Here is a 26,170-nt window from a genome sequence, read left to right on the forward strand (position 1 = left end):
CATTACTCAAAAACACTAGAGGGATGAATATGCAACCACAGTCAACAGTAAGTGCAGATAAATAACTTACTGCTATTATCTCCATAAATGGTATTTAAAGCAAAGCACTAATAAATCAGGATCATCATTTGTCATCCAGACAACTGCTAAGAAACATCATGTGGACATTTGAGTTGGTTATTACATTCTCCTCAACTCCTAAGCTCTTTTTTATTCATGTTCTATCTTCTCAACCAATGAGAACAATAAGTAAATGCCCCATTTCAGGCTGTTATTGCTAAGAATAGAAATGTTTGATCCACAGAACCCTGCACCAGGCACTATGGATGACTCAAAGTTAATGAGTGACATCCCTACCCTGGCATAGCTTTATCGTCTAACTGGGTAGGCAAAATGTCTATCAAAACTATTACCTAAGAGCAATTGTAGAGTGCTGCAAGGTCTAAACACGTGTGAGTTGATACAGTATGCACCAGGCTTGCAAGTGCTGTGAGAATGAGAGGTATGAGTACTCAAAACCAGCGCACTGACATGGTATCTGCTGCCCTTATGATATAGCACAGGCTATGGTTTACCTGCTCCCTGAAGTCTAGAAACAATACTTTCTTCTTGTCACATGCGGGGATCTGGGAGAGAAAATCTAGGCCTTACTGTCTGCCTTAAAGCTCTGCTTCATGCCGGGCACAGTAGCTCCCTCCTGTAATCCCAGCTACTTAGGAGGCTAAGGCAGGCGCATAGCTTGAGCCCAGGAGTTGGAGGCTGCAGTGAGCTATGATTGTGCCACTGCACTCCAGATTCAGCCAGGGCAATAGAGCAAGGCCAAGTCTCTGAAGAAAAACAACAACAACAAAAAACTCTGCCTTAAAGCATGCTCCAGGAGGAAAACAAGAATTTCATAATTCAGGAACATTTTCTCAGAACTGGAACTGAAGGACATGAACTTCCAGATTAAAAGGGCTCGCCAAATGCCTGGCCTAATTGGTGGAAATAGATCCACAGAACGGCACAACACTATGAAATGGCAAAGCATTGAGGAAAAAAAGAGAAGATCTGATGAACTCTGATGAGACTTTTTTAAAAGCCATACATCAATAAAAGAAATACAGAATCAGAATGGCTTTAGACATCTCAACAATAATACTAGAAGCTAGAAGATAAAGGAACAATGGCTTTAAGAGCAGAGGAAAATTTTTCTCCAACCGAGAATTTTACACCCAGCCAAACTATTAGTCAAATATAAAGGTAGGATAAAAAGCATCTTCACACGTGCAAGGTCTCAAAAAATTGACTTTCCACTCATCCTTTTTCAGGAAGCAAGAGACTGTGTTCTGCCAATATGGAAGAGCAGCAGCACTAGAAAAAAAGAAATAAGATGTGAGATACAGTTAACAAAGGATCCACCACAGTATAGAGCAAAGGGAATCCCCAGATAGGTGATAAAGGGTGACAGTCTGCCAGCTGTGTCCCAGGCCCAGGGGGCAGCCCAGATTGAAAGGTGAAAAACCAAGTCAGAAAGCTCCAGAAGAATACTGAGTATTTCTGAATATGTTGTGAGGAGGCACTGAAATTTGCAGAATTTGGGATTGAATTATATAAGATAGAGGTAGGCAATTTTTTTCCTATAAAGGGCCCCATAGTAAATATTTCAGGCTTTTCAGGCAATGGAGTCTCCATCACACTACTTAACTCTGCTGTTGTAGGGAGAAAGCAGACAAAGACAAAATGCAAACAAATGGGTATGGCTGTGTTTCAATAACATTTCTTCCCTCAAACAGGTAGCAGGCTGGATTTGGTACATGAGCTATAGTTTGGCGAGCCCTGATATAAGCACAAAGAAAACTCAGCAAATGGATAAACATGGAAATTACTAATTTCAGGGAAAATTAAAAGTTGTGCAGAAAAGGAAAGGGTAGTGGTCAGCTGCATGTGAACTTGAATGAGACTAGACCTTAAATTACCCCAATTGAAAACACCTGGACTGGGTGGGCTCTAGCTATAGCTATAGCTACCCAGGTGGGCACCCTTTAAGAGCCCATTAAGACTCATTCAGTCTTAATGAGACTTGTTTTTGTCTATATATTGCAAAAGTTCATGCCGTGTGTAAAGATAATGAATTTTCCAAGTTTCTACTTCCCTATGTAAAATATTAAGGTCATTAAATATGAAATGTCTGAATTTTGAATCAAAAGTTTTGTATATCATATCTCAAACAAGAAGCAGTACAATTAATCAAAGTATGTGCCTAAACTATCAACATAATTTTGCCATCTTAACAGTAGCTTGTTTATGCCAGCAGTGAAGAAGCCTGGAGAGCAAGTGGTGATGAAATCACAAAAGGCGTTTTCCACAGCTTGTTAAGAATTGAATATTTTTCCTCGCAAGAAGTGGTCCAAAGCCTGCAAGCAGTTGTAGTCAGGTGGTGCAAGGTCTGGTGAATATGGTGGACAACAGAGAGTTTCCAAGTCCAGCCTCTGTAGTTTGAGCAGCATTGTTTTTTGCAACGTGTGGTCTTGCAAGAGGATTGGCCTCTTGTATTGACCAATCTTGGCTGCTTAATTGCAAGCATCCTCATCATTTTGTTCAATTGGTTGCAGTAGACATCCGCTGTAATTGATTGACCGGGTTTCATGAGGTTGTAGTGGATAATACCAGCACTGGACCACCAAATAACACCATTAGCTTTTTTTGATGAATATTCAGTTTTAGACTGTGTTTTGGCACTTCATCTTTATCCACCCATTGCGTCCAATGCATGCAATTGTCAGAAAGAATCCATTTTCATCACATGTAACAATACAGTGTAGAGATGGTTTGCCTTTATGTCATGACAGCAAAGAAAGACAAGCTTCGAGATTTCCCTTCTGATGCTTATTTAATTCATGCGGTACCCATCTATCCACTTCTTTACCTTGCCAATTGTTTCAAATGATCCAATGTTGTTGGAATAGTAACATCAAACCTTGATGCTAATTCACGAGTAGGTTGAGACAGATTTGCTTCCACTACAGCTTTTGGCTCATCATTATCCACCTTGGTCTCAGGTCGCCCACATGGCTCATTTTCATGACTGAAATCACCAGAATGGAACTTCTCAAACCATGGACGTATTATGCATTCATTAGCCACATCCTTCCCAAACACTTTGTTGATATTTTGAGCTATCTGCACTGTACTCGTTCCATGACAGAGCTTATATTCAAAAATTACATGAAGTTTTGACTTATCCATAGTTTTACAAAAATTGCTCTAAAAAAATTTTGAAAGATAATCACAAGCCAAAATATGTGCTTGAAAGAATGAGGATGTACTTGAAGAAGAAGAAGAAGAAGAAAGAAGAAGAAGAAAGAAAAGAAGAAGAAGAAGAAAAAGAAGAAGAAAGGAGAAGGAGGAGGAGGAGGAGGAGGAGAAGAAGAAGAAAAGTGTCAAAGTGAAATGTCAGAGATATCAACTGTCAAACTTAGTACTTAAGGAAATTGGACATTTCATACTTAATAACCTAAATATCTCAAGGGGTAAATCAGTTCCCCTAAGAAACAAGCTCTGAAATTAAAAGACTTATTAGTCTTGGATTTGAATGAAGTGCTCATTAACACCAACTCCCACTAGAACTCAGTAAATGCCCAGATGAGATAGCTTTTAAATCCAGACAGTAGCCAAGCATCTGAAACAACAACATGAAAAGGAATAATACTTCCATTTGGGTACTGGGTATCTCTAAACATTTATGTGCTGTTCTCATAAGGCAGTGCCTTTTCTTAGACACTAAACACTATTGCATTTATAAGCAAAAGTTAAAAGTGCTAGTCAGACCCTGCACCCCAGTTCAATCTTCTGTAATTTCTAGCCAGTATTACATTGTCAGCTGAAAACCATGCCCTCCTTCTTAAGCTCCACCCCTCAAATTTAATAAACACATAGGAATCTGAGGTCAACAGTACTATATGTATTTATCAAGGAATTTTCTCAGAGAGAAAAAATGATGTAGTAGCTTTTTAAAAACAGAATAGGCAATGGTCTAGTAATAAGTCTGTTGGACAAAGACTACAAGAGAGAAATCGGGCTTTCTCTAACAGCAAGAAGGAGGTGACACCTAACAAGACACCTGTTTACTCCTTAATGTTTATGATGAGATCAGGTGTCTGTGTGGCATCAGCTAGAAAGGATGGTTCCACATGATGGACTGGAGGTGGAAGGGCCAACCACAACCACAGCCACCAGTGCTTAAACGGAATGCTGCTACTCTGGGTAAGCTGGGGTACAGGTGCCAGCTAAGGGCACACAGGCTGCTCCTAATAAATTTCTGGGTACCTTTTAGAACCTTACCAAACTAGCTGTTCCAAACACAACAGCCATATTGCCTAACTTCAATAGGCTAAGTTGTTAAGTCTTAACAAAATGAGGAGGAGTTGCGGCGGCAGTGACAACCGGCTGTGAACACAGTCAGAATGTTGGTTAGGGCGTAAAGAAAGTTCTGGAGGAACATGGCACACAGGTTAAGCATTCAGAAGAAAGCTAAACGGAAGCCATGGTGAAGAACAGATGCTATTTTCATCAACGCATTTAAGGTCAGAGAAAGGATTATAGACTTTAGAACTGGAAAGAATCTGAGACATTATCGAACCCAAGTCTCTCTTTTTCAACATGTAAAGAAATTGAGACTCAGGAAAGTTGTTGTTTGCTCGATGTCGCATGAGTTTTCTTTATTTCCTATTTAGACTTTTTCCACTATTTTGGCCTCCTCTGCATGAATTTCTTGAGGACAGGGATTTTAGCCTTCTAGAAAGTTTTTATAGTCCATAAATCTTTGTATGATGAGGGATTTCATGTGTATAAAACCTGGCATCTTAGACCTCCTCCCTTGCAAGTCGACTTTTCCTTCCAGTTCCCATCCACTACACGAAACAAACAAATATTAATGCAACACATTGCTTTTCATGACTTTATGGAGGAAGTAAATGGGGTAGCCAGGGCCACCAGCAAATCATTTTGTTGCTCCAAAGATGAAGGAGGAGTCATGCAAACATCCCCCTTTGGGGAGGCTAAAATCCACTCCTAGAGGAAGATGAAGGGCTAGTATGCGACAAAACAAGTCTGTCAAATTAGGCCTGAGGCTGAGAGAAAAGGCCCATGTTACATGGCTGGTAAATACATGCACTGAGACCCAGATGGGTGATACACAAATATCAAGTGAGCAATCAACTTGAGAATGTCCTATGAGTAGTTTTTCTATTCTTGTGACATTTCGTTTAGAAGAATGGTCTCTAGTTCCATACAGGTTGTTACAAAAGGTTCACCATTTTTTCTAACAGATCTCCCTGTCTTCTTTCAGTCTCAAATGTATACCATAACCCAATTATAGTTTCAAAAATCCTGATTTATTCTGGTTAGTTCAATTCTCCATACAGCCTACCTCGGACTCCCCAGACTGGCATGTCCCAGCCTCTAAGTTCTGGCTCCATCTCTTCTGTCCAAACTTCATAGACAGGAATACTACTTAGAAGCAATTTTAAACTATATTAGTGTTTTTGACCACATATCCTATAAGTTTACACAAAAAGAGAAAAGATTTATGAGACAAGCAGTTCTTTCATTTATGTGGTTTAAGTTCATATGAAAGTTATTTTAAATCAATATAATGTAAATAGACTTTGAATTTCCCATAGAAACAATGTTTTTATAAAGAGTTTCACTCTGACCAAGAGGACAATGACCAACATTTTTATTGCAGGTCATGATAATGGAAAAAATGCTGTAAGTCAAAATGATGTAAGTAAGATGTTATTTTCTATAGAAGTAGCTATATTTCTAACCATGCATTTATTGAGCAACCTTTTGTGGAAACCACAATCACCATATATTATCAACTATAGGCCACCTACCTATGTACTGTGAAATATAAGGCTTTCTAAAGTGTATGTAAGTAATCAAGATAATACAATCATAAGCATACATTTAATATGATATGGTATAAAAATTTATTACGCAGTTTTCTTTGCTTACTTGATATCATTCCCTTTATTTTCACTACAGTAAATTAGAAGGTAAGATCCACCTTCACCAAGGACATAGAATTTAGGAGGATTACCTTGGGTCAATTTTGACAGCATCTTTGAGAAAGAGAGGTGTAGGGCTACTTGCAACTTTTTTTAGTAAAAATGATACAGAGAAATTCAAATTGTTGGTGCCCTTTTTTTTTTCCTCTCAAGAAAAATGTTCTTATAGTATTAAGCTTAGCATTAGAAATTAAATTAAAAGTTTATGTGTGTTTACAAACTTTCTTGACCAGCAATACCAGTAGTGCAAGCATCCTATAATACATAAAGTGGATCTCTCAGATTAATTTTTGATCTCTTACCATTTCTTACTGAATAGTATTAAGAATATTCAAAGTGTGATGAGCAAAGCCAAGCCCAGAGGACCTAGTGTTAAGTTGGGTTTGAACCAAGTGAAGTCAGTCTCTCTACCTTAGTCACAATCAAGTTGTTGGCTTGTATTAATAGTTCCAGAATGTAGCCAGCCCTCAACATGTAATTGGTCATTTAAGAGAATTTTAATAGACAATGTCCTTGGATTTAGTGGGTAGTTTTTTCCACAAACATAGGAAACTGTAAAATACAAATGTTTTACTCTAGTGTGTACCAAAAGCCTTTAAAATGTGTAGGCCTCAGTATGTGTAACAACAGACTCAGCAATTTCATTTATAGTAATTTTTCTAACGAAATAAAGATGCAAGGACATATACAAAGTTGTAATTATAAGAATGTTCATCACAACATTGGTTATAACAGTGAAAAAAGTGAAAAGTATAAATGTCCATCAATAAAATAATTAACATATTAGGATGCATTCAGGTAATGCAATAGTGTATTAGCCTGAGTTCCAGCCAGAAAGCAGAGGTAGTGTATTTTGGGAGGTGAACCCAAGGAAAAGTAGTGAGGGACCAGGAGGAGTGGGAACAGGGAAGAAAGAAAATCCACTATTAAGGTGCATTATCAGAAACTATGGGAAACTGGAGCTTGATCCAGCTGGGGGCCTCTGAATTGTCAGCCTAAGAGATAGAATTGGGGAGCATTTAGTCACTGTCTCCCATCCCCTGCTGGTCAAGTGTTTTCCCTGAGAAGATTAACACCCTCACACTTCCAGGTCTGCACATACTCAAGTGCTAAATGGGTCCCCACAAGTTTCCCACTTGTAGCGTGAGGAGCCCCAGGGTAGAACCTGACAAAAACATGGCGCAGCTAAAGCAGGTAGGCGTAAGGTAACACCTGTGCAATGGCCGGGGTAAAACTGGGGCTGAGAGGATGTGAAGCGTGAGAACAAGAAGTGTCCAACATAAATACCACGTGCCACAAAATTGGTGATGTGGTTCTATCATCCATTTTACCTTGATTAAGGGAGTAACAGAACTTACAAAAGACTGAATCGTATAATACCATTCGTTTTAGTTAGCTGGCTTTATTTTCTAGTAACAGAGTCCCTCAAGGTAGCTTTTAAAGGGGAGGGGGTGGTTTAATGAAAGAATCAACAGAGCAAAAAGGGAAATGGAGATCTCAGAGGAACCATGGTACAGACAGCCCTGGGCGGGGGGTGGAGGGGGGGCATGGAAGCCACCAAACATGGAAACAGCTCAAATACCGGGTACTCTCTCCATCTCACTCACACCCTAGTTCTGCGGCTCCCTCAGCCTGTCCTCTCCGCCTCTGACTCTCTGCCTCCTCATCTGAGGCGTGGTTCCTGCTTCCTCACAGCCTTGGGCTGTGCGCACATTTCCCAACAGAGCTCTCTGTAAACTCGTTCCTCCCTGATGTCTCCCCCAGACGTGTTCCTCTCTCAGTAAACGTCTTCATCATTCACAGATCATGCCGCTGCCCTGCTTCAAACCCTCCAGGGCTTCTCAGTGCACTGAGAATAAACTCGGAACTCCTGACCAACCAGGGCCCTCAGAATGTCAGGCCTCTCCACCTTCATGCCACCCCCCACCCCCATCGCCACTCACTCCTCTCCAGGCAACCATGCCAAGCTAGTTCCTACTTCAGGGCCTTTATCCTTACTGTCCCTTCTGCCTGGAACACAGTTCCTCTGGCTCTGCACTTATTCAAGTCTCAGTTCAACCATTACCTCAGAGAAGCCCTCTCTGCCCAGCCTAGCTAAAGTAGCTCACTGTCCCAACAACTTCCTGTCAAATTGCCCTGTTTTAACTCTTTCAGAGCACTTTTCATCATTTCTCCTCCTTTCCTTGCTATCTGCAGTACCCTGGACAGTGCTGGGCATACATTAGGTCCTCAGTGACTAACCATCGCTGGACAGCTGAATGAACACACGGGGACTCGTGGTGCAGGTTCCCCACAGGAGAAAGCTCACTGGACCAGCTTGTTCTTTTTACAAGATCACATCATAGCCACCTGCTGATTGGTGGCCAACCTTTGGGCCAAGAACCCTGTCCTAGTTCAGTAAGTTATAACAAGATGGGCATAGGCCACCTTGTCCCACCCCTTCAGCAGGGATGATGGGCAGAGAAGCAGAGTTACCAAAAGCTCTAACACAAACTCTTGTGGGTGTATAATCTTTATAAACCTGTAGATCCAATTCATCCAGTTTCAGAGAAATATTAGAGCACTATTCTCTTGCCCTCCTCAAAGAATATTAAAAGAGAATCCAAACACATAATCTAGAGAAACACATTAAAATTTCTTGCCTTGCCACTTTATGCTCAATCTACTGAAATTCTCTGGAGACTCTCTTTTTCCAACCCCAAGAAACCCTCATATCCATGCAGGTTTCTCACTCTCTCTTCTTCCTCTTGCTGCTTCTTTCTCACCCCTCATTCCCCTCACCTCTAAACAGATTTTCGCCCATCATGTGACACACACTGATGTGTAGTATCCTAAGAAGTATAGGATGTCTTCCTCTTTCACTCCCTTTTTCTCAAAGACAACTCATCCAGTTCCTGTGCTCCCTATCTCTGTCACCCACTCCCCTCCTCATCTTTGTTTGGAGGGTTGGGGAGGAGCCTTCATAAATTCACCTGTTTTTGTTCCCATTATACAGGGCCAAATAAAGGGCCCATATTCAGTTCCTATGTCCCAGTACAGTTGTACTGGTTGTTTATGGCTGGCATCCACTCTGATTGGTACCTGAATATGCCATTTCATTTGTTAAATTTTTTTTTTTTTTTTTTTTTGAGACAGAGTCTCACTTTGTTGCCCAGGTTACAGTGAGTGCCGTGGCGTCAGCCTAGCTCATAGCAACCTCAAACTCCTGGGCTTAAGCGATCCCACTGCCTCAGCCTCCCGAGTAGCTGGGACTACAGGCATGCGCCACCATGCCCGGCTAATTTTTTCTATATATATATTTTTTAGTTGTCCAGATAATTTTTATTTCTATTTTTAGTAGAGACAGGGTGTCGCTCAGGCTGGTCTCAAACTCCTGACCTCGAGCCATCCACCCGTCTCGGCCTCCCAGAGGGCTAGGATTACAGGCGTGAGCCACCTCGCCTGGCCTCATTTGTTAAATATTTTTAATATCAACTGTATACACACACACATGCATACATACATGCACATATACATACACATGCATATATGTATTGTGCATTTATGGAGAGGAAGAAGAGACAGGTAAGGAAATAGAGGAAGAATCAGAGAACAAGAACCTGTACCGCAGCCCGTGGAAGAAGCTGTAACTGTCATTGCACACACGAATACACAGTTTATGTATACAGTAGCAATACTCACACACAGAAGAACTTCCTTCAGCCCAGGGCCAGAAATAACTCTTTCTTCTTTTGGTCTAAATATAGAATGTGGTTAGCAAAAGGACGGGAGAATTTAAAGAAATTTGTTCTCTCCATCTCCAAAGAATGTGCATTTCCCAAGAGAAAGGTATAGAAAATAGCTCGTTAATGTATCTTTCTAAACTATATCAAAGCAGTCAGGTGCTCAGACCCTCATCATTAAATACATGAGAGCCAGGAAACATAAAGCTCTCACAGCTGCATCAACTTTAAGAATCAGAATGATATCCTAGACCATAACAAATCTGAAGGAGAGAACCTTTCTTGTTCATCTTTGCATGTCCTGGCACATAATAAACACATTAGTAAATGTTCTGTCAAAATCTTGAGTGCTTTTATTAAATACAACTTACAGCGGATATCTGTTGTTTGGGTCCCTATATTTATCATGACTCCCTTTAATGGAACTGCTTTGCCACCAATCTCGGGCCATGTGGTTTGGATGGCTTGTCAGACTCTTAAATCCAGTGTCAGCCAGGACTGGACTAAGTTAATCAGCAGATTCAATCCTCTTATACATAGTAATGGATTCAAGTACGGGCATATGACCCAATTCAGGCCAGTGACGGCCAAATGCAGGGCTTTTGCTCATCTGCTGAGGGTGAGAGGTCCTCTCTTCCCAATAGACTGGAAGTCCTGGGAGTGAGAAGTCCTGGGAGGCTACAGTCCTCTTACAACAGGTCAACATGTTGGCCCCATTCTTAGACAAGTAGATCCTGTCTAAGAATGGGGCCAACATGTGGAAGCAAGGGAAATTCAAGTGAGACCCGATCCTGGAGATGTTTCTAGAGCACCTGTGTCAAGCAACAGGTAAGCCAGCCTCCTCACTGGACTTGCCAGCGACCAAAGCCAGTAAATCCTCTTCTTGATTAAATCCATTTAGGTTGAGCTTTCCTTGCTTTTAACCAAATGAGACTTAATCGATACACTGTTTACCACATACAGATGCCATTTCATTTCTATGCTTTCCTCCAAGAATACACAGAGGGCAGAGCCCATCAGAAATAAGCCTTGCCGAAAAACTATTCTGAAAGAGGGGCATCTTACCTGGTTTTGACCACTCTGGACTGCTAAATCTTGAGTTTAATTAATTAATAAATTAATTAATTAATAAAGACCTTACATGATTCTTAATTTCAGAACTTCATAACGACAGACTGGTTGAGAATGATGACCTACCTTATAGAATGAGAACTATAAACATGTTACTATACAGTTAATGTAAATAGTTATGTACCAACTACAAATGGATTTCTAATGCTAAATAAATTTTCAATTCCAAGCTCACTAGGGAATTGGTTTTCTTAAAAATGTTAACTAAATTTGGCTACCAAAGCAGTCTCTATTTTTGCCCAGATTTCTCTTTTCCTTGCAGTGTCCAGGTCAATCCTCCACCCCTCTCTTACTAGGTCTGGAGTGGGGACACTGCTTCTCTGTATCAGGCCCTTATTCACGTCCACTGCAGTTGTTTGCAGTTCTATCCACAGTGCCTCCAAATTCACTTTAAAATACCAAGTCCTTATTAATAACACTCCTAAAAAGGTCTCACCAGGCTTTCCTAGTGCTTCAGACAATTTTTAGCTCTATAGTTCTTCCCAATTTAAAAACAAAATGAATTTCACAAACAGAATTGAAATGTCAAATTTTACTACCATCTGGATTTAAAGACTGCAAGAAAAACTAGGTTTGGGTTGTTTTATTTTTGTAGCCAAAGTGAATGTATTACAGTACATTTGTTTTCAGACCATTTACCGCTCTATCTCTATGCATTTCACTCTAGGGGAATAAGGTATTCAAGAGAAAAAGAGGAAACCATCCAGAAAATTCTAAGAGGACTCTATAAAATTTGGTAGTTGCATCCGATATCATGGAAGAAAAATCTTCCAATTCCTCTTCGTCATCATCATGAGGATAAACCCGATCTGCTCACTGCACCGAATTTAGAACCGTGAATGTGAGTTAACAACTTGGCTCTGCTCCTCTGGGGGCTTACAATCTGATATATGCACAGACATAAAGGATATACGGGCAACTTAACAAAGGCTTTATGGTCCATCCATTTAAAGCACAATGCAGCTCCAGTGCCTCCAGGGTGGGAGAAAGAATGGCAGCCGCAGAGATAGGCAGGTGGGATAGATCTGACATGGAGGAGGGGTGACAGTGTCCCGTGAGCTGTGACACATGCAAAAGGTAGCAGTGTAATTTCATATACTGGAAGAGCCCCTACAGCATGCATCAGTTAACTCTCTCATGAACCCCAAAAGGGTCAACCAACAAAAGACTGGTCAAGGACTACCCACCGAATTTTAGAGACATGGAAACTTAGACCCTGAGAAGTAATGATTTGGCCTAGGTGACTTGTGAGAAGCAAAGCCAGGACTTGTGCCTCAAAACGCTACATTGGCTTTTGGCCAATATTCCCTGGATGGAAACCTGCTTTCTCCCCAACTGCAGGCAATCCTCATGCACTCATTTACTCAGCCCCAATGAATGATCCTACTGTGTTCCATGCATTCTGCTAGAAGCTGGGGATACAGCAGTGAAAAAGACAGACAAGATTCCTGCCCCCATTGACCATACATTTAGCATAAAATATAAGTTTTTTTAAATTTTGCATTGTTTATTATGGCAAAATATACAAAACAGGAAATTTACCATTTTAGCCATTTTTAGATGTGCAGTTCCATGGCATTAAGTCCATTCACATTCTTTTGCAGCCATCACCACCTTCTAGCTCCAAAACCTTTTTTAACTTATCAAACTGAAATTCTGTATCCATTAAACAATAGCCCCCCATTCCCCTCTCCCACCAGCCCCTTTCTGTTTCTATAAATTTGATTACTGTACCTCATACATGTGGATCATACAATATTTGTCCTTTTGTGTCTGGCTTATTTCACTTAGCATAATATCTTCATGGTTCATCTATGTTGTAGCATGTGTCAGAATTTCACTTCTTTTTAAGGCTTAATAATTCTATTGTATGTATATAGAACATTTTGTTTATTCACTCATCCATCCATGGACATTTGGGCTATTGTGAATAATGCTGCTATGAATATTAGTGTACCATTATCTGTTTGAGTCCCTACTTTCACTTCTTTTGGGTATATCCAGAAGTGGAATTGCTGGATCATATGGTGAGTCAATTTTTAATTTTTTAAGGAACCACTATACTGTTTTTCACAGCAGGTGCACAATTTTACATTCCCACCAGCAATGCACAAGGGTTCTAATTTCTTTACAGCCTTGCTGGCACTTGTTATTTTCTGAGTTGTTTGTTTGTTCATTTGTTTGTTTAATAACAGCCAGCCTACTAATGGGTATAAAGTGATATCTCATTGTGGTTTTGATTTGCATTTCCCTAATGATTAGTTATGTTGAGCATCTTTTCATGTGCTTAGTGGCCACTTGTATATCTTCTTTGGAGAAATGTCTATTCAAATCCCTTGCCCATTTGTGAATTGAGTTTTGAGGTTGTTACTGAGTTTGAGGAGTTCTTTATATATTCTGGATATTAACCCCTTATCAGATATATGATTTACAAATATTTTCTGCTATCCTATGAGTTCCTTTTTTTAACTCTGTTGATAGTGTCTGTCTTAGTCTGTTTGTGTAGCTATATAGGAATATCCAAGACTGGATAATTTATAAAGAAAAAAATGTTTATTGGGCTCATGATTCTGGTAGCTGGAAGATCGTGCCTCTGATGAAAGCCTCAGGATGCTTCCACCTGTGGTGGAAGGCAAACGGGAGCCAGCACATGCAGAGATCACATGGCGAGAGAGAAAGCAAGAGAGAGAGAGGAGACAGGAAGGTGCAGGCTCTTTTTAACAACCAGCTCTCTCGGGAACTAACAGAGCAAGAACTCTTCCGGGGCTACAGGCTTCAGGTTGAGAGCTGGGGTATGTCAAGAAGCAATAGGTAATAGAAATGATGTTTTTGCTAGAATAATTTTTCAGTCAGGTTAGTCATTGTTCTTAGCTGCAATGTTCATGGCAATGAACTATCAAGCCTGTTTTCCAGCAATCCTGGAAATTCGTCAAGCTGCCTAATATCTTTTAATAAATCCATTTTTGTTTAATTTAGTTGGACTATCTGGAATTGATTCTGTTGTTTATAACGAGAATGTTAACTGTCATACCACTCCCTTCTTCTTGACTCCTTTTGTGTGTTGGCTTCATTCTCCTCTCATGCAGACTTTCTTCACATGGCAGGGAAAAGAACGTTAGGAACAGACACACTACTTTCAGTGTGACAGAAAGAAACGTAAACTATGTGGAAAGCACAGATGCAGGTAGGTTGGTAGGTTTAGTGATGGTAAGATGAGGTCATTCTAAGTGAAGTGTATTTGATTGGTTAAGGTGATTGGCTGGGAGTAAACGGGATGAAAGAATGGAGGTAGAGCATACGAGAGTGAATGCACCAGGGAAGTATAATAGCATGATCTGCCAGCGTCGGATACCATTTGGAACTTAGGTTAGAAAATTTTAGGCAAATCTAGTCAGCATGGTTGTATGAATTTTCTTCAGTAACATTAGCTTCTCAGGTGTAGTCACAGCATAGAAGGATAATTGAGTTTCACAAGGGGTGAATTTTTTCAGATGTGTTCTTTGGACAGAAAGGGAGGCAAGAAAGTTCAGGTTTTCTGTAATGAGGTAGAAAAAGTGCCAGACCAAGGAAACCAACTGGGCAAGAAGATAAATGACAATATGAAGGTGAGAGAATGTAAAAACATCAGTAGGGTCAATGGATAAAATGTCCCTATGGGATCAAAGAACCATTCCAAGAGAACTGGTACAAGTAAGAGGGAAACTCAAGATGTGGTCAGATGGCAGAATAATGCTTGCTGTCCAGAGATTTTGAAGGAGGTGAGGCTATTGGGAATGACTACTAATAATGTGTCTATGGTGTGGCCATGGGAATGGCAGTGGCTGGTGGAAGTGGAGTGGAGGAGATTATTGGAGTAGAGAAGTTCAAGAAATTGAGAGACCAGGGTGTTGCATGGATCATCTGCAAAGATAGCAAAACTGACAACATTGATTATAGGAATAATGGAGGAAACCAACACAGCAAAACCAGATGATAAAGTCATCAAAGAAAGATGGGAGATAGCAAAGAGATTCTGGAAGGTGGCACCTATTAGGAGAAATATCAGGTAGTAAAGTCTAAAGACATGAGCTTAATGGACTTAGGCTTTCAAAGTCAAAAGAAGGACAGATGGTTTAGAAGGATCGACAGGAAGCAAAAAGATATCTATCTACTCTACCTATGGATTCTGAGGCAAATGAGGGGTTGAAGGAAAAGACACATTCCATTTGAAAGGAAACTGCTTCTAGGAAAGCAGTTTCATCAGGGGACAGCCACGTTTCAGTCAGAAAAAGGAAAGCAATGTTCAGAAGAGAGTCTTGGAACATAGGAGAGTTTTCTGATAGAAAACCAGGAATTCCAGAGTGCAGTGGAGGAGCTTGAGATTACAGGGAAGCATAGAAGACATAGCCGACTGGGGGAGGTAGAAAGCAGTGTGGAGATAAGCAACATGTGATAATGACCTGGGAGGTTTGGACTTCTGGTGCTGACTGCGTTACTGGAATGTGGGGTGTGTCGGGAGCAGTCCTGGAAACCTAGAGGAAGGTGAGTAACCAGTGTCATCAGAGTATTTAGCTAGCTATTTATGCCTCCATCTCACCAGGGTTGTCTGGGCCTGGGGAATGGAAGATGGCCTCCCAGGGGAACAGCTCATCGTGGGCTGAGGCTGTTCAGTGAGCAGTGCTGGCTGGGAGGAGCCACCTCTTTGGAAGCACTAGCTGCTGTCCAGACCTCCAGGTCCTGGTCTCTCTCTTCGTTGCAGTGTTGTCACAGCCTGAGCACCAGTGGGGCCACTGGTTGCTCCCCCAGGTGGGAGGTGCAGACAGAAGGGCCATAGTCTGTCTTGGGACAGAAAGTTTTGTGGCAACTGGAAAATGAGACCAAGTGAGGGGTCAGATTCACTATGCGGCCATTAGTCTCTCCTGGTGGAGGGGGAAAAGGAGTTATAATTGGTTGGGGGATTTGGGTTTCTTTTCTTTTCTTTTCTTCCCCGCCCCCCCCCTTTTTTTTTTTGGTGTTTTGTTTTGTTTTTTGGTCATCTAGAATCTAGCCTCGTCTTTAACTAAGTTTCCTTTCCTCCATTTTTCAGGTTTTATTACCCTCAATTGTTTCTCTTTGAACCCCAGAAAAGTCCTCTTCTTCCTTGACCATTATTTCAACAAATGATACAAGCTAGGTGTGATTGAACTGCCTTCATGCAACATTTCAAACAAATTCCAGTGACACTTTAGACTTGAGACTTCAGATAATTACTGCTTTCTTGTTACCCTTTGTTCCCATTGCCACCACAACAAAACAATAATAAGTAGACAAAGACACATGACATATAGATGATAGATATATTAGACAGACATAAAGATGGCTAGATAGATACATAAATAATAGATAAATGAGGAAAGAGAATGGAATGAAAAAAGAGAAGAAAGAAAGGGAAAGGAAGGGAAGAGAGGAGGAGAGGAGAAACAGGTAAGATATGGGTAACCCTTTCATGGCTGATAAAATGTCTAGGTATTCTTTGGAATAATTCAGTCCTATAATCTTATAAAAATGATAAACTTATTTAGAAACCTAACTGGCAAACTTAAAGCTAATTTCCTAATTCCCCTTCTCTGTGTCCAAAAACTTTTTAGTACAACTCCCAGACAAATGCAGATTTGAAGTAGGAAAGGCCTAGAGAAAGAGTTAGAAGGCCACTGTGGAGCTGCCTTCCTAACCACTGAGTCAGAACTGATCTTAAAAACCCCCGGGTAAAATACTCAGTTTGGAGTCAAAGTCAGAGCTCTGGACCAAAGACCTGCTTTAAATGGATGCTGAATCCTGATCTTGTCTGGAAAACGGGCTTCTTAAATCAGGGTTAATCTTGTAGTAGGAGCAACTGGAATCTTCTCTCAAGAAGGGAGTCAGGAGCAGAGTGTGGAGGACGAGGATGACCACCCAAGGAGCCAGAGCCCTCACTTAGAATCCCATTGTGAGTTTACCCCTTAGTAGCCTGTGAAGACTTTTCCTACTTTCCCTTTCAATAAACACTGTGATTTTGTTCTGTGTTCATTCCAGAGACTCAGCTGAGAAAATGCTGATGCACTTTAAATTACCCCAAAAGGGGAATCATCACACCTGTAATCTCCCAGGACCCTATCCTCTGAAGCACAGAGAACTTACCTCACTTTATCTTCCTGTGTGATCTCTGGGAAGGTGTTGTTTTCATTCACATTTTGCAAATGAAGTTGAAGCTAAAGAAAGTTAAGTAGCTTGACCAAGTCATTCCATTAATATGTAGCAAGGCTGGGCTTACATGCAGGGTGTCCAATGCCAGATCCTGTGTGGTATCAACTCCATGAACACAACCCTGTTCACTTACAACCATAGGAGGGTTCTGCAATTCAGAAGAAAATGAGTTATTTTGAAAGTTGGTTTGTCTGGGGGGAAAATTTCTCCAAATCTAAGTTTTCTTATTAAACCCCTCATACACACACACATATACAACTATTCTGCACTTTTAAAAGCTGGCATGGCAGTTATCCAAGCAAAATGGAAATTTTTTAAAATTCTACAGCATTTCAAAGAATGTTAAATTACAAAAAAAAAAGTGAGAATTACTCCTCCAGGGCACAGAATTATTTATATAGCTACCAAACTTCCAAAACAATGGTGATGTATGAAGACATTTGTTCCATTAAGAAAAAGAAACTCCCCTGACCTTTTCAGGTTCATTGTTCCTTGATTAGTCAATCCAAAGTAAGCATTCCTGGCATTGTTGTACAATCGCTCCATGCTGTATTCCAAAATATTTATATGGCATGACATAGTTGAGCTATGTTTGTTTGTAGCAGTTAGGGTTAGAACCACTTTAAGGCACATGCAGATCTGTAATCCAGCCAGTGTTCCCATTACACATTTTCAGGACTTCCCATGCCCTCCATCCTCTCTCAAATCTCTGTTTCTGTCATCCACCTGTCTCTTTCTACTTGTGTCAGCATCTTTATCCAAACATACTCTAGCTATTGATCATCTTATTTTATTTAATCTACCTCTTTAATGTATCCTATAGATCTTTTTTCTAATGTGAATAAGTATTCTTTATGCTTTCTTCACACATTTCTCACACTGATTGCCCTGTATTCCAAAACTTTTATTTAATAACCTTTCCTCATGTCAGGTGAAAGCCATCTGATTTCCCTACTATCTGCCATCCTTCTTCCTGACCGTTCATAGAAATGAAGGATTCTCTCCCATTGCTTTAGAACCAGGCTCCCTGTCTTTCTCCACATTCAGTCCCTCTCCATCATCTTTGGGAAGATCCAACCTATTGATGACCCTGCCAGGACACCAGCCTTCCTTCTCTTCAGTCCTGGAAAACTCCATCTTCACTCCATCTCAGCCTCCTTTCAATGTAGCCAACTTTAGCTTTCTTCATATTGCCCCATTTCTAAGGTCTCAAACTGAAATTCAGTTCACCCATTAAGACCATAACCTGCCATCTCCCCAACTTTCCCATTTTTACCCCCACTGCCTTTTGATCTTCATAATAGCCCACAATCCCATAATCTATCTCACTTCAGCTTGAATTGCCTCTCTTTCCAGCCTGGCCCAGTGGTCAGACAATTCACTCCCTCTCTAGAATCCCCTGCCCCTTGGTGTCCTACCCTTCCCACTTAATCACTATCTGTCTTTCCCCTTGTTTACCAAACTATCTCTGCCCATTGCCCCATTGCCTCCATTTCTTCACTCAACTTATTCCTTATTTCCATGAAATCTGGCTTCTATGAACACTACAATGCCAATGTTACTTTCTCCCCACTTTGCTGGAATTCATCTAATCAACTCACCACAAATTCTGCTAATTTTACATGTCCTTGATCTTTCTGCAACTTTTGGCACTGTTGGCTGGATGAATGTTTCTTCCTTCCACTTCTAGCTCTCTGCCCTTTTCTCAGACATGATGCTATCCTCATCCCCTTTTTCCCTTTACCTGCACCTGATGTGTTTTCTTCTGGGCCTTTCCTCTAACTCTCCAAAGCTTGATATTTTCCAACATTGTGTCATTTTCTTTTCACCTTATATTTCTTCCCTTCTAAATCTAATCTATCTCTCATTTGTATAGAAAGACAGACTTGACCTAAGTTTTGCCACTTGCTAGAGCAGAGTCTGGCTCATAGTAGGTCCTTAGTAGGTCCTCAGAATGAGCTCTGAGAACACAAGCAAACCAAACCACCTCTCTGGGTCTGTTTCATGGTGTCGTTATATGTTCAGATGCCACATATGTAAAGAAACTTGTCCAGGAACCAGAAAATAACAGGTATATGATACACAGTTACCCTATTCTATTTCCTGTGCAAATAACTACCAGACCTAATCTGTAAGCTACACTCACACCAGAAACCCAGACCCAATGTACTTATTTTCCTTGATAACCAGTTGACTACTTATCATAAACAATTTGAAACTCCCCTATCTTCTATTCCACACCAGTTCTTCTCCCTTTCTTCCCTGTTTGTATAATGCCACCATTCTTCCAGGTATTGAGGCTCCAAACTAAAGAAATCATTCTTAATTATTTTTTTACCTCCCTCCCATGTCCCAAAGACTACTTCCACAATGTCCTCCAACATCCTTTCTACTCCCACTGCCAGACAGCTTGTCCAGGCTGGCACTGGCACTCATTGAGAACCCCACAGTAGCTTCTTTGGAGGTCTGCTCCCTTCAGTCCCCTCCCACTTGAACCCTGCAAAGTTCACCTTTCAGAGAACATCCCTGATGGTGTCACTTACCTATAATAAAGCCTACAGATTATAAAAGCCTACAATAGACCCCTCATGCTTACTGAGTAAAGCAGACTCTTTAGCCTGGCAGGCAGAGCCCTCCACAGTATGAGCAAGCTTGTAACTACATGTTTTCTAGATACGTCCTGTGTTTCTCGCCTTTATGTTCTTGCTTATGCTCTTCCTTTGCCTGCAGAGCTTTCATTGCCAACTATAACTACTGAAATCTGGCCAACCTTCAAGGTCCAGCTCAAATCTTGGAATGTCTTCCCTGATCCTCTGAGTTGAATTTGATTGTGTTTGTTTATATTTTTTATCAGTAGTTCCTCAATATTTTTTTGTGGCTCTTATTTTATTCTATTATAATTAAAGACTTATATATCTGCCTTCTTCACTATGTAATAAGCTCTGTGAAGACAGGGATCATGTCTTATTTTTATATCCCTAAAGGACTCAGCAAAATTTTTTGCACATAAAAGGCCATCTGTACATATCTGTTAAATTCATATGTACATATTTTTAAGAAATCACACACTGGAATGCAGTGTTTCTGAAACTGCTCATTATGACCATTTGTCTATGTAGACAAAATGCAGCTTTCAAGGCTTCTTGATGGCATATCTCTTAGGAATTGACAGAAAGACCTTAGAAGGTAGATATTTATCATAGTTATAAAATATCCTCCCCACCCCCTTCAGCCTCTTCCTCAAATCGTAGTGATGGCTGAGCTTATGGATGAAATGATCAATTTAGGGAAAAATAATTGTTGTAATCTTCTTCCCTGGTTAAAAAGACAAGAAAATATTTCCCTTTCTGAAGAGCCTGGTGTATGAGAGATGAAGAACGTATCAATTCATAAACAGCAGTGGCAGGGATAATTTGTCAAGACTTTAGAATGCTTTGTAAAACCCACCATGGACTTTCAGTTGTTGTAGTTAGCAAGTCCCAGAAGCTTCATGGTGCAACAAAAGGGCTTTGGACTTATTCCAGCTTACCCATTGATGGGCTACAAAAACTCACCAAAGGCCGGGCACGGTGGCTCACACCTGTAATCCTAGCACTCTGGGAGGCCGAGGAGGATGGATCGCTCAAGGTCAGGAGTTCAAGACCAGCCTGAGCAAGGGCGAGACCTCGTCTCCACTAAAAATAGAAAGAAATTATCTGGCCAACTAAAATATATATAGAAAAAATTAGCCAGGCATGGTGGTGCATACCTGTCCCAGCTACTCGGGAGGCTGAGGCAGTAGGATCGCTTGAGCCCAGGAGTTTGAGGTTGCTGTGAGCTAGGCTGACGCCACAGCACTCACTCTAGCCCAGGCAACAAAGCGAGACTCTGTCTCAAAAAAAAAAAAAAAAAAAAAAAAAGAATTCACCAAAGCCACTCCTTGTTTTCGGGCTCAATTTCCCCACCTATAAAATGATGAGTTTCACATATTGGGTGATATCCAAGGTTCCTTCTATCTCTGACCTTCTATGACTCTAAGATATATCTCTGCATCTGCAGCCATTTGAAGGGGTGAAGAATCTAAGTACTATGGTCAGGCTACTAGGGTATAAATTCTACCTTGCCCCTCCAGCTATGTGACATTGAAGAAGATAAATACCTTCTCTGTTCTCAGTTTCTTCATCTGTAGAAAGGTTATGATGATGATAATAATGATAGTAATTATTTCATAGGGTTCTTGTAAGAATTAAAAGAAATGTATAAACTGCTTAGCATAATGCCTGGCACATAGCAGCACTTGATGAATTTAGTGATTATTAACTTAAATAGGGTCGATCTTCAAAAAGAGTAAGTGTATCCTAAGAACATTAAGTGAACTACCTTCTGTAGTTCAGAAGGTAGTCCAACTGAGAGAACCGTCAGAGGCCAAAGCTGGAATGACTTGAACAACAAAATAAATAACATAGTACTGGGTTATAATTCAAAGTATAACAGGGATCCATGAGCCCATACTATTATAAATAAATGGTTGAATAAATAAATGGGGAGAAGGGACAAATCTATTAATTCCAAATAATTTATGTAGATACCCTCCTTTGCAAGAGGTAAAACTTAAATTCCCACCCACTTACCCTCTGTAGGGCTTTCTGAGCACAGTGACTTGCTTCCAAAGAGTAGAATATGGAAAGGGAGGAAAAAGTTACTTTATAGTATAGAAACCTACCTTTTCCAGGTGATCAAGGTTAACATTAACATGATATGTCATGTTGATAATATGTAACCTTAATATGTGATGAGAATGGCACTGCAGTCTGTGGTCTTCCAAAAACTCATGACCTCCCTCTAACCATGAGAAAAACACTGAAGAAACCCAAACTGAGAGACATTCTGCAAAAATCCTGATCAGTATTTCTCAAAACTATCAAGATGATCAAAGACCAAGAAAGTCTGAGGAACTGTCACAGACCAGAGGAGGCTACAGAGACGTTATGTCTTAGTCCATTTGTGCTGCTATAACAGAATCTCCCAGGCTAAGTAATTCATAATGAACAAAAGTTTATTGACTTACAATTCTGGAGGCTGGGAAGTATAATATCAAGGCGCCAGCATCTGGTGAGGGCCTTCTTGCTGTGTCATAACATGGCAGAAAGTATCACTTAGTAGAAGGGCAAAGGGAGGGCAAGAGAGAACACGAGAGGCCAAACCCACTCCCATGGTAACGGCATTAGCCCATTCATAAGGGTGGAGCCCTCATGATCCAAGCACCTCTTAAAGGTCGCACTTACCAATATTATCACAACACCAACTGAATTTCAACATGAGTGTGAAAATAAATGGGACCTGATCAAATTAAAAAACTTCTGCACAGTCAAGAAACAATCAAGAGAGTGAACAGACAACCTACAGAATGGGAGAAAGTATTTGCATGCTATACATCTGACAAAGAGCCGATAACCAGACTCTGTAAAGAACTCAAGCAGGCTGGGTGCCATGGCTCATGCCTGTAATCCTAGCACTCTGGGAGGCTGAGGCAGGCAGATTGTTTGAGCTCAGGAGTTCGAGACCAGCCTGAGCAAGAGCGAGACCCCATCTCTACTAAAAAAAAATGGAAAGAAATTAGCTGGACAACTCAAAATATATACATAAAAAATTAGCCGGGCATGGTGGCGCATGCCTGTAGTCCCAGCTACTCGGGAGGCCGAGGCAGTAGGATCGCTTAAGCCCAGGAGTTTGAGGTTGCTGTGAGCTAGGCTGATGCCACGGCACCCTAGCCCAGGCAACAGAGTGAGACTCTGTCTCAAAAAAATAAAAATAAAAAAATAACTCAAGCAAAACAGCAAGAAAAATATCAAACACCACCACTAAAAAGTGAGCAAAGGACATGAACAGAAGCTTTTCAAAAGAAGAAGACTAATGGCCAACAAACATATGAAAAAATTCTCAACATCTCTAATTATTAGGGAAATGCAAATCAAAACCACAATGAGATATCACCTAACTCCAGTGTGAGTGGCTTTTATCAAAGAGTCCCAAAACAACAGGCACTGGTGTGGATGTGGAGAAAAAGGAACACTTAGACATTGTTGATGGGGCTGTAAAGTAGTTCAACCTCTATGGAAAGGAGTATGGAGATGCCTCAAAGAACTAAAAGTAGACCTACCATTTGATCCAGCAATCTCACTATTGGGCATTTTTACCCAAAGGAAAAAAAAAAGTCATTTTATAAAAAAAGACACCTGCACTTGAATGTTTACAGCAGCACAATTCACAATTGCAAAGATGTGGACACAACTCAAGTGCCCATCAATAAATGAGTGGATTAATAGAATGTGGTATATGTATACCATGGATTACTACTCAGCCATTAAAAAAAAAATGGGGAACTAATACTTTTTGTAACAACCTGGGTGGAACTGGAGACCATTCTTCTAAGTGAAGTATCACAAGAATGGAAAAACAAACATCACATGTGCTCACTATTAAACTGGAACTATCTGATCAACACTTATATGCACATATGGAAGTAAAACTCAATGGAAATCAAGCAGGTAGGAGCAGGGAGGAGGGCTGGGTAAATTCACACCAGTGCTGGTTTCTAACTTGCAACGAATGTACACAGTGATGTGGGATGACAATAGAGGAAACTGGGTGAGGGAATCTGAGATTTCTCTGAACTATCTTTGCAACTTTTCTAGAAATCTAAAACTATTCTAAAATTTAAAATTTATTTAAAAAATAATAATAGACAAGCTCCTATGTTAAAGAAAATCCCTGCTTTGAAGAACGATATGGTTTTATTGATTTCAAAAACTTACAAAAATTAAACTTTAAAAAAATTTATGTGTTTTGTACATTTCCTACATAAAGTAACAAGCATCCCAGTGTCATCTGTCTGGATACCTTTCTCCAGTATAACTGCAAGTTAGTTGTACCATAAGATTTGATTGACCTACTTAGAATTTTGGTTCTTCCAATTGTTCATTAAACTTACAAACTAAATTAATGCTTGTTCTTACATGTCTTGGCAGAACAAATTAATATTATCTGAAGAAATTAATAACCTTGGCTCCTAACTCCTGTGCTTTTGGCAGGTTATACTTTCAGTTTCTAAAGCCTGTACACAGGGGAATCTTTGGGTAGGGATGTACTCTCCTATCAATACACATAAGAAGTTATCCTTAATGAGTGTTAGAAGAATGCCCCAGAGGAAGAGCAGACCTCATCATACCTTCTTGTCAAAGCAATGAGAAGCTGGTCCAGTGCCCTAGTAAGAGACTTAGATAGAAACACGAAATATAAATCCTCACAGTAAGGAAGTAACTCCTTCATTCAGCAACACTTTTCTTAACACCTGAGCTAAGAATACAGCAATGACAGACACTGAATGGTTTCCATTCCTACTCCAGGGGCAAAATAACAACATGTTGTTAAACAGGAAATGTAGAGACGTTAAGCAGATGAAATTGAGGATTTCTGGAAATACACAATTGGGTATTCAACCAGCACATCAGAAGTGGTGAGCAGTAGCAGTAAATATGCATTTCGAGAACAAACACTGACCACTGTGTCTCCCATTGATGGCCTCTTCCGGGCCCAGCACAGGATGCAGAAATGTTTACGACACAGTCCATGCCCTCAGGCATTTGATGTCTAGTGACTAGGATAAAGGAAGTACACAGATAGTTACAAGCACAAAGTAGAAGTTAATATGTGTCCCAAGAAAAGTACAAAGTGCTTCTGGAGGTCTAAGAGGAAAACATTAGTCTAATTAAGGATAGGGATGTAGACAGCATTTTGAGATAGGCTTAAATTGTGGTACAACGTAGACAGGCTTGAATGGCGGTATTATAGGCAAAGGGACAATTTGAGCAAAGTCATTCAAAGTTACCTATGGTATATGTAAATCAGGCTTGGGAACTGTGGCTTTAAAAAGGAACTGAGAAAGATAGTAGAGGGTGGGATAAGAAACATGATATTTATGTGCACTTAATGCACCTCTCCTCAGATTGCGAATCAAACGTAAGGGGAACATAGTAACTATACTGTGGAGAACCCAGACAACACTGTAATTGAATGATTGACATGAACACAGCCAATGAGAAGCAGATGCAGAGCACGTGACTCCAAATGCAATACCCTGCACTCCTTTTGAGGTTTTCCAGCCAAACGCATTATCTGAAACTTATTATGAGAAAACATCACGCAAACCCCAATTGAGAAATATAAAATAATTGGCCCACATTCTTCAAAGATGTCAATGTCATAAAAGACAAAGAAAGGTGAGGAGTTCTTCTAAACTAAATAGACAACATGACTAAATTCAATACATCATCTCGGACTGAGTCCTGAAGTGGAGGGGGAAATGCTAGAAAGGACAATATCGGGACTATAGATTTTTTAAAGTATTTTAATAATTGTACTGTAGTTCTATAAGAGAATACCCTTGTTTTTAGGAAAGACACTCTGAAAAATTATAGTGTCAATGTGTATAATGTATACCACCTGTTCTCAAATGATTCAGAAAAAATAATAACAATATGTGTATATGGAAGGAGAGAAAGTGAACAATAAAAAAACTGTGGGAAAGCGTTAAAAATCAGTGAATACAAGTAAAGTGTATATGGGGTCAAGGGGAATTCTCCGTATCATTCTTGCAACTTCTCTGTAGTTTGAAGTGATTTCAAAATAAAATATTTTTTTAAAGTCCCTAGAAAGCATTACAAGCAAAATTATTTTCATGCCTAAAATTTCATAACCAAGTTCTATTAGGGCATAAATATTTTCACATAGCTACAAAGTATTTTTTATATAGTACTTGAAACTTTAGGATCTTCTCTTTCACTTAATATTGTCTTATTTAAATAGTTGCATGTATCAACTTGATCACATATCAATCATGTTTATATCATTCTCTACATTTAGTCATTCTTCTACTATTGATCATTTCTGTTATTTCCAGTTTTCACAATTATATAGTATCACTGCTATTAACATATCTATAAAAATTACTTTTTTCTTTTGGGAATATTTCCTAGGGGTTTTAGAATAATTATATCAAATAGGATCTAAAAGAAAGGACTATAT

The 26,170-nt window shown here is 40.1% G+C and overlaps 2 long non-coding RNA genes across 3 annotated transcripts in view; both read right to left on the reverse strand.

Moving 5' to 3' along the window:
• LOC123638578 overlaps positions 1 to 26,170 on the reverse strand; it is a 60,072-nt gene that overhangs the window by 8,510 nt on the left and 25,392 nt on the right. For both annotated transcript variants that reach the window (XR_006735399.1, XR_006735398.1), the window contains one exon: positions 17,042 to 17,255. This is a non-coding gene — a long non-coding RNA (uncharacterized LOC123638578). The remainder of the gene's footprint in view (positions 1 to 17,041; positions 17,256 to 26,170) is intronic.
• LOC123638579 lies at positions 1,339 to 9,789 on the reverse strand. Its single transcript, XR_006735400.1, has 3 exons — positions 9,735 to 9,789; positions 5,411 to 5,490; positions 1,339 to 1,353 (listed from the first exon to the last, which is right to left on the reverse strand). It is a non-coding gene; the product is annotated as an uncharacterized LOC123638579 (long non-coding RNA).

Source organism: Lemur catta, chromosome 5 (assembly GCF_020740605.2).
Source record: "Lemur catta isolate mLemCat1 chromosome 5, mLemCat1.pri, whole genome shotgun sequence".
Classification (NCBI taxonomy): domain Eukaryota; kingdom Metazoa; phylum Chordata; class Mammalia; order Primates; family Lemuridae; genus Lemur; species Lemur catta.